Here is a 12,306-nt window from a genome sequence, read left to right on the forward strand (position 1 = left end):
CGTCTGGTGGTCTCTCGGGTCGTGGGGACCGGGTTGGTCATTGCTGGGGGGGACTGTGTGTCGGGCTTGGAGGGCAGTTTTGGGGGCTTGCGGGTGGGGATGTCTTGCTGTGTGGGGCGGGGTCCCTTAGGGGCCTTGGGGTGGTGGCTGCTGGCTCTGTACCGGGTGGCTGGGCCGCTCTGGCGTGGGTGGTGGTGCTGGGCCTGGGCCCTGGTGGCTGGGCGCTGCCTTGCGCCCGGGGGGGCTGGGTTGCCCTGGACATGCCACAGTATGGGTGGGTTGGTGCAGGTCCTGGTGCCAGGCTTGTTGCTCTGGGACCTCCAGGGTATCCGCAGGTGGTTGTTTTCTTTAGGCTGTTGGGGCGTGCGGTGGGGGGGTGCTTTTCCTCTGTTGAGGGGGGGGCCTGGGTGATGGTGGGTCTCAGGCCCGGGCTGCTGCGTCTGGTGTGACCGGGTGGTTTGTTTGTTTTTTTGTAGAGGTCCTCCGGGGTGGGATGGGGTTGGGTTGAGTGGGGTTGGGCGGGGTGGGTACCTTCTGGGGGTACAGTAGCTCCCGGAATATGGTCGCTGCAAGCCCCGAGCCTGGTGGACATCAGGCCCTCCTGCCCTGTGCTGGGTCCCAGGTAGCGGGGGTGCCTATTGCAGCAAGGCCCTGGCAGCCCTCTCCGGGGGAGAGTAGCTCCCCCGGTGTATATCCCCATACCCTCTCCCTTTTGGCTCCTGTACACAGCACACACTCACACATGAAGGGTTTTGGGGGGCGTGTGTGTTCTGTGGGGTGTAGTGGATGGGACCACGTAGGTGGTCCCCTTGGCTGCACTCTGCAGTTCCCCGCCCCTGTTTTAATTACACCTTAGACATCACTACTTATCAAACACACACACACACATTAGGTCTTGGGGGGTGGTTGCACTGAGTGGCATCTGGTGGACGGGGCTCTTTGGGTATGTAGGCTGCCCAGAGGGCCGCGCTCCCAGTTCTACAAGGTTGGCTGCCCCTCAATTTTAATCGCTCACTATTAGAAAATATTGAAGAGCCAGAAGGGTGAGGGGAGGGGTCTTCTCACACCCCTACTTCCTGGTTGCTGCTCGGGAAGGAGTGGCCAGGAGGAATTAATTATTCTGCTGGTTCAGGGTCTGTGGTGGCTGGGGGGCTGCTGGCCCCATGGTGTGCCCACTGTGCTAGACCCCAGCGGAGTCAAGGGAGGGATGACGTGTGGATGTGTGGATGTATGGGACGTGAAAGTGTGTGTGGTGATGATTGGGCCTGGGTCTGGGACTTGCTGTCGCCTGGCCTGCCTGTGCTTCTCCCAATGGGGGGGCGGCGTTGCCTCTCCCCACTCCTCGCGACTTCACCCACCTGTGGGCACGTCTTGACTGCCAGGGCTCTTGGCCAGGGGCACTGGGGCAGGCGCTGACCCACTGCGTGGCTGTCTGGGGCGCTTGGCCCTCCCGGGTATTGGGTGGGGCCTCTGCCGGGGGGTTTTGGGGCGCTCGGGCTCCTGGGGCCGGGTCCGGTGCACGGCCCATGTCTGGGCGGCTGGGGCCTGGTGGGGTCGGTGGGCTGTTGCCCCTGGCTCCCGGGCGCCTCTGCCCTATGCTTATGGGGGCTCTGTCCGGGGGCTTCCACTGCTGTCTTCTGGGTGGATGCGTGGTTGTAAGTAAGAACGGTTATCATGTAGGTCCTGTGCCATGGGTGTTGCATGTTCTCACACACACACACACACACACACACAATACACATTCATTAGTCCAGTAGCAGTTGATGTATTACCATGTCGCCTCAGGTCATCTATATGCACAGTTGTGTTGTATGCGATTGCCACTACTTGTGCTTGTTTTTGTTTGTTTGTGTGTTTGTTTTTTCTCTGCTTGTTTGCATGGTCCTCGCAGTGTTATGTATCGCAAAGAAAACTATTCTCATGAACTGGAAAGCGAAAAACAGTCTGTGTATTAACCTGTTTAGAAATGTTCTTTTAGATTATATTAGCATGGGAACAATGTCTGCCTCCTTAAAACATCAATTGGCTGAATTTCATTCTCTCTGGTCCCCGCTGATTAACTGTGTGGCTTCGGGCGTCTGGTGGTCTCTCGGGTCGTGGGGACCGGGTTGGTCATTGCTGGGGGGGACTGTGTGTCGGGCTTGGAGGGCAGTTTTGGGGGCTTGCAGGTGGGGCTGTCTTGCGGTGTGGGGCGGGGTCCCTTAGGGGCCTTGGGGTGGTGGCTGCTAAGTACTGGAATCATACACTTCCTCTATGTAACCAGATAATTGCAGAGAAAGGCTGATGTGTAGTGGGCATATCATCTTCTCTGATGTGATCATTCTCTCCAGCTGAAACTGAGACTCTCAGATCACTTCGTGTCTGCCAACAAAGCAGCAGCAGCTGAAGATGACCAACTTCCTCATGTGTCACAGGGTGATCAGACGTTGCAACAAAAGACATGCAGGTGGTCAAGAGAAGACAAAAAGCTTATAGCACCTGGTATTCCCAAGCGGTCTCCCATTTAAGTACTAACCAGGCCCAACACTGCTTGGCTTCTGAGATCAGACGAGGTCAGACATATTCAGGGTGGTTTGGCCGTAAGCAACAATCTCTGTGACAAATGTGCATTATATAGGTACTGGAATCATACGGTCCCTCTATGTAACCAGATAATTGCAGAAAAAAGCTGACTTGTAGTGGGCACATCTTCTTCCCTGACGTGATTATTCTCTGCAGCTGAAACTGAGACTCTCAGATCACTTCGTGTCTGCCAACAAAGCAGCAGCAGCAGCAGCTGAAGATGACCAACTTCCTCATGTGTCACAGGGTGATCAGACGTTGCAACAAAAGACATGCAGGTGGTAGAGAGAAGAGAAAAAGCTTACAGCACCTGGTATTCCCAGACAGTCTACCATCCAAGTACTAACCAGGCCAAAACCTGCTTGGCTTCCGAGATCAGACGAGGTTGGGCATATTCAGGGTGGTGTGGCCGTAAGCAACCATAACTGTGACAAATGTGCATTATATAGGTACTGGAATCATACAGTTCCTCTATGTAACCAGATAATTGCAGAGAAAGGCTGACTTGTAGTGGGCACATCTTGTAGCTCAGGAGGAAGAGCAGTCACCCACCAATCGGAAGGTCGGTGGTTCGACTCTGGCATCCCCAGGATACATGTCGAAGCGTCCTTGGGCAAGACACTGAACCCCACGTTGCTCCCCCAGTGTATCATTGGGGGTATGAATGTGTGTGAATGCTTAGAAAGCACGTAGTTATATCCTAAGACGTGCTGTATGAATGTGTGTGAGTGGGGTGAATGCGGCATGTAGTGAAGCGCTTTGAGTGGTCAGCTAGACTAGAAAAGCGCTATACAAGTACAAGTCCATTTACCATTTACCATTCTTCGCTGATGTGATTATTCTCTGCAGCTGAAACTGAGACTCTCAGATCACTTCGTGTCTGCCAACAAAGCAGCAGCAGCTGAAGATGACCAACTTCCTCATGTGTCACAGGGTGATCAGACGTTGCAACAAAAGACATGCAGGTGGTAGAGAGAAGAGAAAAAGCTTACAGCACCTGGTATTCCCAAGCAGTCTCCCACCCAAGTACTAACCAGGCCCAACCCTGCTTGGCTTCCGAGATCAGACGAGGTCAGGCAAATTCAGGGTGGTGTGGCCGTAAGTAACAATGTCTGTGACAAATGTGCATTATATAGGTACTGGAATCATACGGTTCCTCTATGTAACCAGATAATTGCAGAGAAAAGCTGACTTGTAGTGGGCACATCTTCTTCCCTGACGTGATTATTCTCTGCAGCTGAAACTGAGACTCTCAGATTACCTCATGTCTGCCAACAAAGCAGCAGGAGCTGAAGATGACCAACTTCCTCATGTGTCACAGGGTGATCAGACGTTGCAACAAAAGACATGCAGGTGGTAGAGAGAAGACAAAAAGCTTACAGCACCTGGTATTCCCAAGCAGTCTCCCATCTAAGTACTAACATGGCCCAACCGTGCTTGGCTTCCGAGATCGGACAAGGTTGGATATGTTCAGGGTGGTGTGGCCGTAAGCAACAAAGTCTGTGACAAATGTGCATTATATAGGTACTGGAATCATACAGTTCCTCTATGTAACCAGATAATTGCCGAGAAAGGCTGATGTGTAGTGGGCATATCTTCTTCCGTGATGTGATTATTCTCTCCAGCTGAAACTGAGACTCTCAGATCACTTTGTGTCTGCCAACAAAGAAGCAGCAGCAGCTGAAGATGACCAACTTCCTCATGTGTCACAGGGTGATCAGACGTTGCAACAAAAGACATGCAGGTGGTAGAGAGAAGAGAAAAAGCTTACAGCACCTGGTATTCCCAAGCAGTCTCCCACCCAAGTACTAACCAGGCACAACCCCGCTTGGCTTCCGAGATCGGACGAGGTCGGGCATATTATATTCAGGGTGGTGTGGCCGTAAGCGACAATGTCTGTGACAAATGTGCATTATATAGGTACTGGAATCATATGGTTCCTCTATGTAACCAGATAATTGCAGAGAAAGGCTTATGTGTAGTGGGCACATCTTCTTCCCTGACGTGATTATTCTCTGCAGCTGAAACTGAGACTCTCAGATCACTTCGTGTCTGCCAACAAAGCAGCAGAAGCTGAAGATGACCAACTTCCTCATGTGTCACAGGGTGATCAGACGTTGCAACAAAAGACATTCAGGTGGTCCAGAGAAGAGATAAAGCTTACAGCACCTGGTATTCCCAAGCAGTCTCCCACCCAAGTACTAACCAGGCCAACCGTGCTTGGCTTCCGAGATCAGACGAGGTCAGGCATATTGAGGGTGGTGTGGCCGTAAGCAACAATGTCTGTGACAAATGTGCATTATATAGGTACTGGAAAAATACACTTCTTCTATGTAACCAGATAATTGCCGAGAAAGGCTGATGTGTAGTGGGCACATCTTCTTCCCTGACGTTATTATTCTGTGCAGCTGAAACTGAGACTCTCAGATCACTTCGTGTCTGCCAACAAAGCAGCAGAAGCTGAAGATGACCAACTTCCTCATGTGTCACAGGGTGATCAGACGTTGCAACAAAAAACATTCAGGTGGTCCAGAGAAGAGATAAAGCTTACAGCACCTGGTATTTCCAAGCAGTCTCCCACCCAAGTACTAACCAGGCCAACCGTGCTTGGCTTCCGAGATCAGACGAGGTCAGGCATATTGAGGGTGGTGTGGCCGTAAGCAACAATGTCTGTGACAAATGTGCATTATATAGGTACTGGAATCATACAGTTCCTCTATGTAACCAGATAATTGCCGAGAAAGGCTGATGTGTAGTGGGCACATCTTCTTCCCTGACGTTATTATTCTCTTCAGTTGAAACTGAGACTCTCAGATCACTTCGTGTCTGCCAACAAAGCAGCAGCAGCTGAAGATGACAAACTTCCTCATGTGTCACAGGGTGATCAGACGTTGCAACAAAACACATGCAGGTGGTAGAGAGAAGAGAAAAAGCTTACAGCACCTGGTATTCCCAAGCCGTCTCCCATTTAAGTACTAACCAGGCCCAACCCTCCTTGGCTTCCGAGATCAGACGAGGTCGGGCATGTTCAGGGTGGTGTGGCCGTAAGCAACCATAACTGTGACAAATGTGCATTATATAGGTACTGGAATCATACACTTCCTCTATGTAACCAGATAATTGCCGAGAAAGGCTGACTTGTAGTGGGCACATCTTCTTCCCTGACGTGATTATTCTCTGCAGCTGAAATTGAGACTCTCAGATCACTTCGTGTCTGCCAACAAAGCAGCAGCAGCTGAAGATGACCAACTTCCTCATGTGTCACAGGGCGATCAGACCTTGCAACAAAATACATGCAGGTGGTAGAGAGAAGAGAAAAAGCTTAAAGCACCTGGCATTCCCAAGGGGTCTCCCATTCAAGTACTAACCAGGTCCAACCCTGCTTGGGTTCCAAGATCAGACAAGGTCAGACATATTCAGGGTGGTTTGGCCGTAAGTAACAATCTCCGTGACAAATGTGCATTATATAGGCAATGGAATCATACACTTCCTCTATGTAACCAGATAATTGCCGAGAAAGGCTGATATGTAGTGGGCACATCTTCTTCCCTGACGTGATAATTCTCTCCAGCTGAAAATTAGACTCTCAGATCACTTTGTGTCTGCCAACAAAGCAGCAGCAGCTGAAGATGACCAACTTCCTCATGTGTCAAAGGGTGATCAGACGTTGCAACAAAAGACATGCAGGTGGTAGAGAGAAGAGAAAAAGCTTACAGCACCTGGTATTCCCAAGCAGTCTCCCACCCAAGTACTAACCAGGCCCAAACCTGCTTGACTTCCAAGATCAGATGAGGTCGAGCTTATTCAGGGTGGTGTGGCCGTAAGCAACAATATCTGTGACAAATGTGCATTATATAGGTACTGGAATCATACACTTCCTCTATGTAACCAGATAATTGCCGAGAAAGGCTGACTTGTAGTGGGCACATCTTCTTCCCTGATGTGATTATTCTCTGCAGCTGAAATTGAGACTCTCAGATCACTTCGTGTCTGCCAACAAAGAAGCAGCAGCAGCTGAAGATGACCAACTTCCTCATGTGTCACAGGGTGATCAGACGTTGCAACAAAAGACATGCAGGTGGTCGAGAGAAGACAAAAAGCTTACAGCTCCTGGTATTCCCAAGCGGTCTCCCATTTAAGTACTAACCAGGCCCAACCCTCCTTAGCTACCGAGATCAGACGAGGTCGGGCATGTTCAGGGTGGTGTGGCCGTAAGCAACAATGTCTGTGACAAATGTGCATTATATAGGTACTGGAATCATACGGTTCCTCTATGTAACCAGATAATTGCCGAGAAAGGCAGACTTGTAGTGGGCAAATCTTCTTCCCTCATGTGATCATTCTCTGCAGCTGAAACTGAGACTCTCAGATCACTTCGTGTCTGCCAACAAAGCAGCAGCAGCTGAAAATGACCAACTTCCTCATGTGTCACAGGGTGATCAGACGTTGCAACAAAAGACATGCAGGTGGTCGAGAGAAGAGAAAAAGCTTACAGCACCTGGTATTCCCAAGAGGTCTTCCATCCAAGTACTAACCACGCCCAACCCTCCTTGGCTTCCGAGATCAGACGAGGTCGGGCATGTTCAGGGTGGTGTGGCCGTAAGCAACAATGTCTCTGACAAATGTGCATTATATAGGTACTGGAATCATACGGTTCCTCTATGCAACCAGATCATTTCCGAGAAAGGCTGACTTGTAGTGGGCACATCTTCTTCCCTGACGTGATTATTCTCTGCAGCTGAAACTGAGACTCTCAGATCACTTTGTGTCTGCCAACAAAGCAGCAGTAGCTGAAGATGACCAACTTCCTCATGTGTCACAGGGTGATCAGACGTTGCAACAAAAGACATGCAGGTGGTAGAGAGAAGAGAAAAAGCTTACAGCACCTGGTATTCCCAGAGAGTCTACCATCCAAGTACTAACCAGGCCAAAACCTGCTTGGCTTCCGAGATCAGACGTGGTCAGGCATTTTCAGGGTGGTGTGGCCGTAATTAACCACAACTGTGACAAATGTGCATTATAAAGGTACTGGAATCATACAGTTCCTCTATGTAACCAGATAATTGCCGAGAAAAGCTGATAAGTAGTGGGCACATCTTCTTCCCTGACGTGATTATTCTCTTCAGCTGAAACTGAGACTCTCAGATCACTTCGTGTCTTCCAACAAAGCAGCAGCAGCTGAAGATGGCCAACTTTCTCATGTGTCACAGGGTGATCAGACGTTGCAACAAAAGACACGCAGGTTGTAGAGAGAAGAGAATATGCTTACAGCACCTGGTATTCCCAAGCAGTCTCCCATTAAAGTACTAACCAGGCCCAACCCTCCTTGGCTTCCGCGATCAGACGAGGTCGGGCTTATTCAGGGTGGTGTAGCCGTAAGGAACAATTTCTGTGACAAATGTGCATTATATAGGTACTGGAATCATACAATTCCTCTATGTAACCAGATAATTGATGAGAAAGGCTGACTTGTTATGGGCACATCTTCTTCCCTGATGTGATTATTCTCTGCAGCTGAAATTGAGACTCTCAGATCACTTCGTGTCTTCCAACAAAGCAGCAGAAGCTGAAGATGACCAACTTCCTCATGTGTCACAGGGGGATCAGACGTTGCAACAAAAGACATGCAGGTGGTCGAGAGAAGACAAAAAGCTTACAGCTCCTGGTATTCCCAAGCGGTCTCCCATTTAAGTACTAACCAGGCCCAACCCTCCTTGGCTTCCGAGATCAGACGAGGTCGGGCATGTTCAGGGTGGTGTGGCCGTAAGCAACATGGTCTGTGACAAATGTGCATTATATAGGTACTGGAATCATACGGTTCCTCTATGTAACCAGATAATTGCAGAGAAAGGCTTATGTGTAGTGGGCACATCTTCTTCCCTGACGTGATTATTCTCTGCAGCTGAAACTGAGACTCTCAGATCACTTCGTGTCTGCCAACAAAGCAGCAGAAGCTGAAGATGACCAACTTCCTCATGTGTCACAGGGTGATCAGACGTTGCAACAAAAGACATTCAGGTGGTCCAGAGAAGAGATAAAGCTTACAGCACCTGGTATTCCCAAGCAGTCTCCGACCCAAGTACTAACCAGGCCAACCGTGCTTGGCTTCCGAGATCAGACGAGGTCAGGCATGTTCAGGGTGGTGTGGCCGTAAGCGACAATCTCTGTGACAAATGTGCATTATATAGGTACTGGAATCATACGGTTCCTCTATGTAACCAGATAATTGATGAGAAAGGCTGACTTGTTATGGGCACATCTTCTTCCCTGATGTGATTATTCTCTGCAGCTTAAACTGAGACTCTCAGATCACTTCGTGTCTGCCAACAAAGCAGCAGCAGCTGAAGATGACCAACTTCCTCATGTGTCACAGGGGGATCAGACGTTGCAACAAAAGACATGCAGGTGGTCGAGAGAAGACAAAAAGCTTACAGCTCCTGGTATTCCCAAGCGGTCTCCCATTTAAGTACTAACCAGGCCCAACCCTCCTTGGCTTCCGAGATCAGACATGTTCAGGGTGGTGTGGCCGTAAGCAACATGGTCTGTGACAAATGTGCATTATATAGGTACTGGAATCATACGGTTCCTCTATGTAACCAGATAATTGCCGAGAAAGGCTGACTTGTAGTGGGCACATCTTCTTCCCTGATGTGATTATTCTCTGCAGCTGAAACTGAGACTCTCAGATCACTTCGTGTCTGCCAACAAAGCAGCAGCAGCTGAAGATGACCAACTTCCTCATGTGTCACAGGGTGATCAGAAGTTGCAACAAAAGACATGCAGGTGGTAGAGAGAAGAGAAAAAGCTTACAGCACCTGGTATTCCCAAGCAGTCTCCCACCCAAATACTAACCAGGCACAACCCCGCTTGGCTTCCGAGATCGGATGAGGTCGGGCATATTATATTCAGGGTGGTGTGGCCGTAAGCGACAATCTCTGTGACAAATGTGCATTATATAGGTACTGGAATCATACGGTTCCTCTATGTAACCAGATAATTGCAGAGAAAGGCTTATGTGTAGTGGGCACATCTTCTTCCCTGACGTGATTATTCTCTGCAGCTGAAACTGAGACTCTCAGATCACTTCGTGTCTGCCAACAAAGCAGCAGAAGCTGAAGATGACCAACTTCCTCATGTGTCACAGGGTGATCAGACGTTGCAACAAAAGACATTCGGGTGGTCCAGAGAAGAGATAAAGCTTACAGCACCTGGTATTCCCAAGCAGTCTCCCACCCAAGTACTAACCAGGCCAACCGTGCTTGGCTTCCGAGATCAGACGAGGTCAGGCATGTTCAGGGTGGTGTGGCCGTAAGCGACAATGTCTGTGACAAATGTGCATTATATAGGTACTGGAATCATACGGTTCCTCTATGTAACCAGATAATTGCAGAGAAAGGCTTATGTGTAGTGGGCACATCTTCTTCCCTGACGTGATTATTCTCTGCAGCTGAAACTGAGACTCTCAGATCAATTCGTGTCTGCCAACAAAGCAGCAGAAGCTGAAGATGACTAACTTCCTCATGTGTCACAGGGTGATCAGACGTTGCAACAAAAGACATTCAGGTGGTCCAGAGAAGAGATAAAGCTTACAGCACCTGGTATTCCCAAGCAGTCTCCCACCCAAGTACTAACCAGGCCAACCGTGCTTGGCTTCCGAGATCAGACGAGGTCAGGCATATTGAGGGTGGTGTGGCCGTAAGCAACAATGTCTGTGACAAATGTGCATTATATAGGTACTGGAATCATACAGTTCCTCTATGTAACCAGATAATTGCCGAGAAAGGCTGATGTGTAGTGGGCACATCTTGTTCCCTGACGTTATTATTCTCTTCAGTTGAAACTGAGACTCTCAGATCACTTCGTGTCTGCCAACAAAGTAGCAGAAGCTGAAGATGACAAACTTCCTCATGTGTCACAGGGTGATCAGATGTTGCAACAAAAGACATGCAGGTGGTAGAGAGAAGAGAAAAAGCTTACAGCACCTGGTATTCCCAAGCAGTCTCCCATTGAAGTACAAACCAGTCCCAACCCTGCTTGGCTTCCAGGTTAAGACAAGGTGGGGCTTATTCAGGGTGGTGTGGCGGTAAGCAACAATATTTGTTACAAATGTGAATTATATAGGTACTGGAATCATACACTTCCTCTATGAAACCAGATAATTGCCGAGAAAGGCTGATGTGTAGTGGGCATATCATCTTCTCTGATGTGATCATTCTCTTCAGCTGAAACTGAGACTCTCAGATCACTTCGTGTCTGCCAACAAAGCAGCAGCAGCTGAAGATGACCAACTTCCTCATGTGTCACAGGGTGATCAGACGTTGCAACAAAACACATGCAGGTGGTAGAGAGAAGAGAAAAAGCTTACAGCACCTGGTATTCCCAAGCGGTCTCCCACCCAACTACTAAACAGGCCCAACACTGCTTGGCTTCCGAGATCAGACGAGGTCAGGCAAATTCAGGGTGGTGTGGCCGTAAGTAACAATGTCTGTGACAAATGTGCATTATATAAGTACAGGAATCATACGGTTCCTCTATGTAACCAGATAATTGATGAGAACGGCTGATGTGTAGTGGGCACATCTTCTTCCCTGACGTGATTATTCTCTTCAGCTGAAACTGAGACTCTCAGATCACTTCGTGTCTTCCAACAAAGCAGCAGCAGCTGAAGATGACCAACTTCTTCACGTGTCACAGGGTGATCAGACGTTGCAACAAAAGACATGCAGGTGGTAGAGAGAAGAGAAAAAGCTTACAGCACCTGGTATTCCCAAGCTGTCTCCCATCCAAGTACTAACCAGGTACAACGCTGCTTGGCGTCCGAGATCAGACGAGGTCGGGCTTATTCAGGGTGGTGTGGCCGTAAGCAACAATGTCTCTGACAAATGTGCATTATATAGGTACTGGAATCATACGGTTCCTCTATGCAACCAGACAATTGCCGAGAAAGGGTTATGTGTAGCGGGCAAATCATCTTCTCTGATGTGATCATTCTCTGCAACTGAAACTGAGACTCTCAGATCACTTCGTGTCTGCCAACAAAGCAGCAGCAGCTGAAGATGACCATCTTCCTCATGTGTCACAGGGTGATCAGACGTTGCAACAAAAGACATGCAGGTGGTAGAGAGAAGAGAAGAAGCTTACAGCACCTGGTATTCCCAAGCAGTCTCCCATCCAAGTACTAAGCAGGCTCAACCCTGTTTGGCTTCCGAGATCACACGAGGTTGGGCAAATTCAGGGTGGTGTGGCCGTAAGTAACAATGTCTGTGACAAATGTGCATTATATAGGTACTGGAATCATACGGTTCCTCTATGCAACCAGATAATTGCCAAGAAAGGCTAACTTGTAGTGGGCACATCTTCTTCCCTGATGTGATTATTGTCTACAGCTGAAACTGAGACTCTCAGATCACTTCGTGTCTGCCAAAAAAGCAGCAGCTGCTGAAGATGACCAACTTCCTCATGTGTCACAGGGTGATCAGACGTTGCAACAAAAGACATGCAGGTGGTAGAGAGAAGAGAAGAAGCTTACAGCACCTGGTATTCCCAAGCAGTCTCCCATCCAAGTACTAAGCAGGTTCAACCCTGTTTGGCTTCCGAGATCACAAGAGGTTGGGCATATTCAGGGTGGTGTGGCCGTAAGTAACAATGTCTGTGACAAATGTGCATTATAGAGGTACTGGAATCATACGGTTCCTCTATGCAACCAGATAATTGCCAAGAAAGGCTAACTTGTAGTGGGCACAT

The 12,306-nt window shown here is 49.0% G+C and overlaps 24 pseudogenes; all 24 read right to left on the reverse strand.

The window, feature by feature from the left end:
* Positions 1 to 2,466: 2,466 nt before the first annotated feature.
* On the reverse strand, positions 2,467 to 2,585 carry LOC140319663 (5S ribosomal RNA; annotated as a pseudogene).
* A 275-nt stretch (positions 2,586 to 2,860) lies between these two features.
* Positions 2,861 to 2,979, reverse strand: LOC140292700 (5S ribosomal RNA; annotated as a pseudogene).
* Positions 2,980 to 3,547: 568 nt separating this feature from the next.
* On the reverse strand, positions 3,548 to 3,666 carry LOC140300245 (5S ribosomal RNA; annotated as a pseudogene).
* A 269-nt stretch (positions 3,667 to 3,935) lies between these two features.
* On the reverse strand, positions 3,936 to 4,054 carry LOC140294135 (5S ribosomal RNA; annotated as a pseudogene).
* Positions 4,055 to 4,326: 272 nt separating this feature from the next.
* On the reverse strand, positions 4,327 to 4,450 carry LOC140270999 (5S ribosomal RNA; annotated as a pseudogene).
* Positions 4,451 to 4,719: 269 nt separating this feature from the next.
* Positions 4,720 to 4,837, reverse strand: LOC140293435 (5S ribosomal RNA; annotated as a pseudogene).
* A 269-nt stretch (positions 4,838 to 5,106) lies between these two features.
* LOC140296071 (5S ribosomal RNA) lies at positions 5,107 to 5,224 on the reverse strand (annotated as a pseudogene).
* Positions 5,225 to 5,493: 269 nt separating this feature from the next.
* Positions 5,494 to 5,612, reverse strand: LOC140312784 (5S ribosomal RNA; annotated as a pseudogene).
* Positions 5,613 to 5,881: 269 nt separating this feature from the next.
* On the reverse strand, positions 5,882 to 6,000 carry LOC140297123 (5S ribosomal RNA; annotated as a pseudogene).
* Positions 6,001 to 6,269: 269 nt separating this feature from the next.
* Positions 6,270 to 6,388, reverse strand: LOC140309598 (5S ribosomal RNA; annotated as a pseudogene).
* A 272-nt stretch (positions 6,389 to 6,660) lies between these two features.
* Positions 6,661 to 6,779, reverse strand: LOC140300075 (5S ribosomal RNA; annotated as a pseudogene).
* Positions 6,780 to 7,048: 269 nt separating this feature from the next.
* On the reverse strand, positions 7,049 to 7,167 carry LOC140305532 (5S ribosomal RNA; annotated as a pseudogene).
* Positions 7,168 to 7,436: 269 nt separating this feature from the next.
* LOC140295214 (5S ribosomal RNA) lies at positions 7,437 to 7,555 on the reverse strand (annotated as a pseudogene).
* A 269-nt stretch (positions 7,556 to 7,824) lies between these two features.
* LOC140294790 (5S ribosomal RNA) lies at positions 7,825 to 7,943 on the reverse strand (annotated as a pseudogene).
* Positions 7,944 to 8,212: 269 nt separating this feature from the next.
* Positions 8,213 to 8,331, reverse strand: LOC140300671 (5S ribosomal RNA; annotated as a pseudogene).
* Positions 8,332 to 8,600: 269 nt separating this feature from the next.
* LOC140293570 (5S ribosomal RNA) lies at positions 8,601 to 8,718 on the reverse strand (annotated as a pseudogene).
* Positions 8,719 to 8,987: 269 nt separating this feature from the next.
* On the reverse strand, positions 8,988 to 9,096 carry LOC140296729 (5S ribosomal RNA; annotated as a pseudogene).
* A 269-nt stretch (positions 9,097 to 9,365) lies between these two features.
* LOC140284742 (5S ribosomal RNA) lies at positions 9,366 to 9,489 on the reverse strand (annotated as a pseudogene).
* A 269-nt stretch (positions 9,490 to 9,758) lies between these two features.
* Positions 9,759 to 9,876, reverse strand: LOC140289566 (5S ribosomal RNA; annotated as a pseudogene).
* A 269-nt stretch (positions 9,877 to 10,145) lies between these two features.
* Positions 10,146 to 10,263, reverse strand: LOC140293436 (5S ribosomal RNA; annotated as a pseudogene).
* Positions 10,264 to 10,920: 657 nt separating this feature from the next.
* Positions 10,921 to 11,039, reverse strand: LOC140286055 (5S ribosomal RNA; annotated as a pseudogene).
* Positions 11,040 to 11,308: 269 nt separating this feature from the next.
* Positions 11,309 to 11,427, reverse strand: LOC140294500 (5S ribosomal RNA; annotated as a pseudogene).
* A 269-nt stretch (positions 11,428 to 11,696) lies between these two features.
* LOC140295907 (5S ribosomal RNA) lies at positions 11,697 to 11,815 on the reverse strand (annotated as a pseudogene).
* A 269-nt stretch (positions 11,816 to 12,084) lies between these two features.
* On the reverse strand, positions 12,085 to 12,203 carry LOC140296551 (5S ribosomal RNA; annotated as a pseudogene).
* Between the last annotated feature and the right edge of the window lie 103 nt (positions 12,204 to 12,306).

This window comes from Leuresthes tenuis, unplaced genomic scaffold (genome assembly GCF_036924035.1).
Source record: "Leuresthes tenuis unplaced genomic scaffold, fLeuTen1.0.hap1 SCAF_1, whole genome shotgun sequence".
NCBI lineage: Eukaryota > Metazoa > Chordata > Actinopteri > Atheriniformes > Atherinopsidae > Leuresthes > Leuresthes tenuis.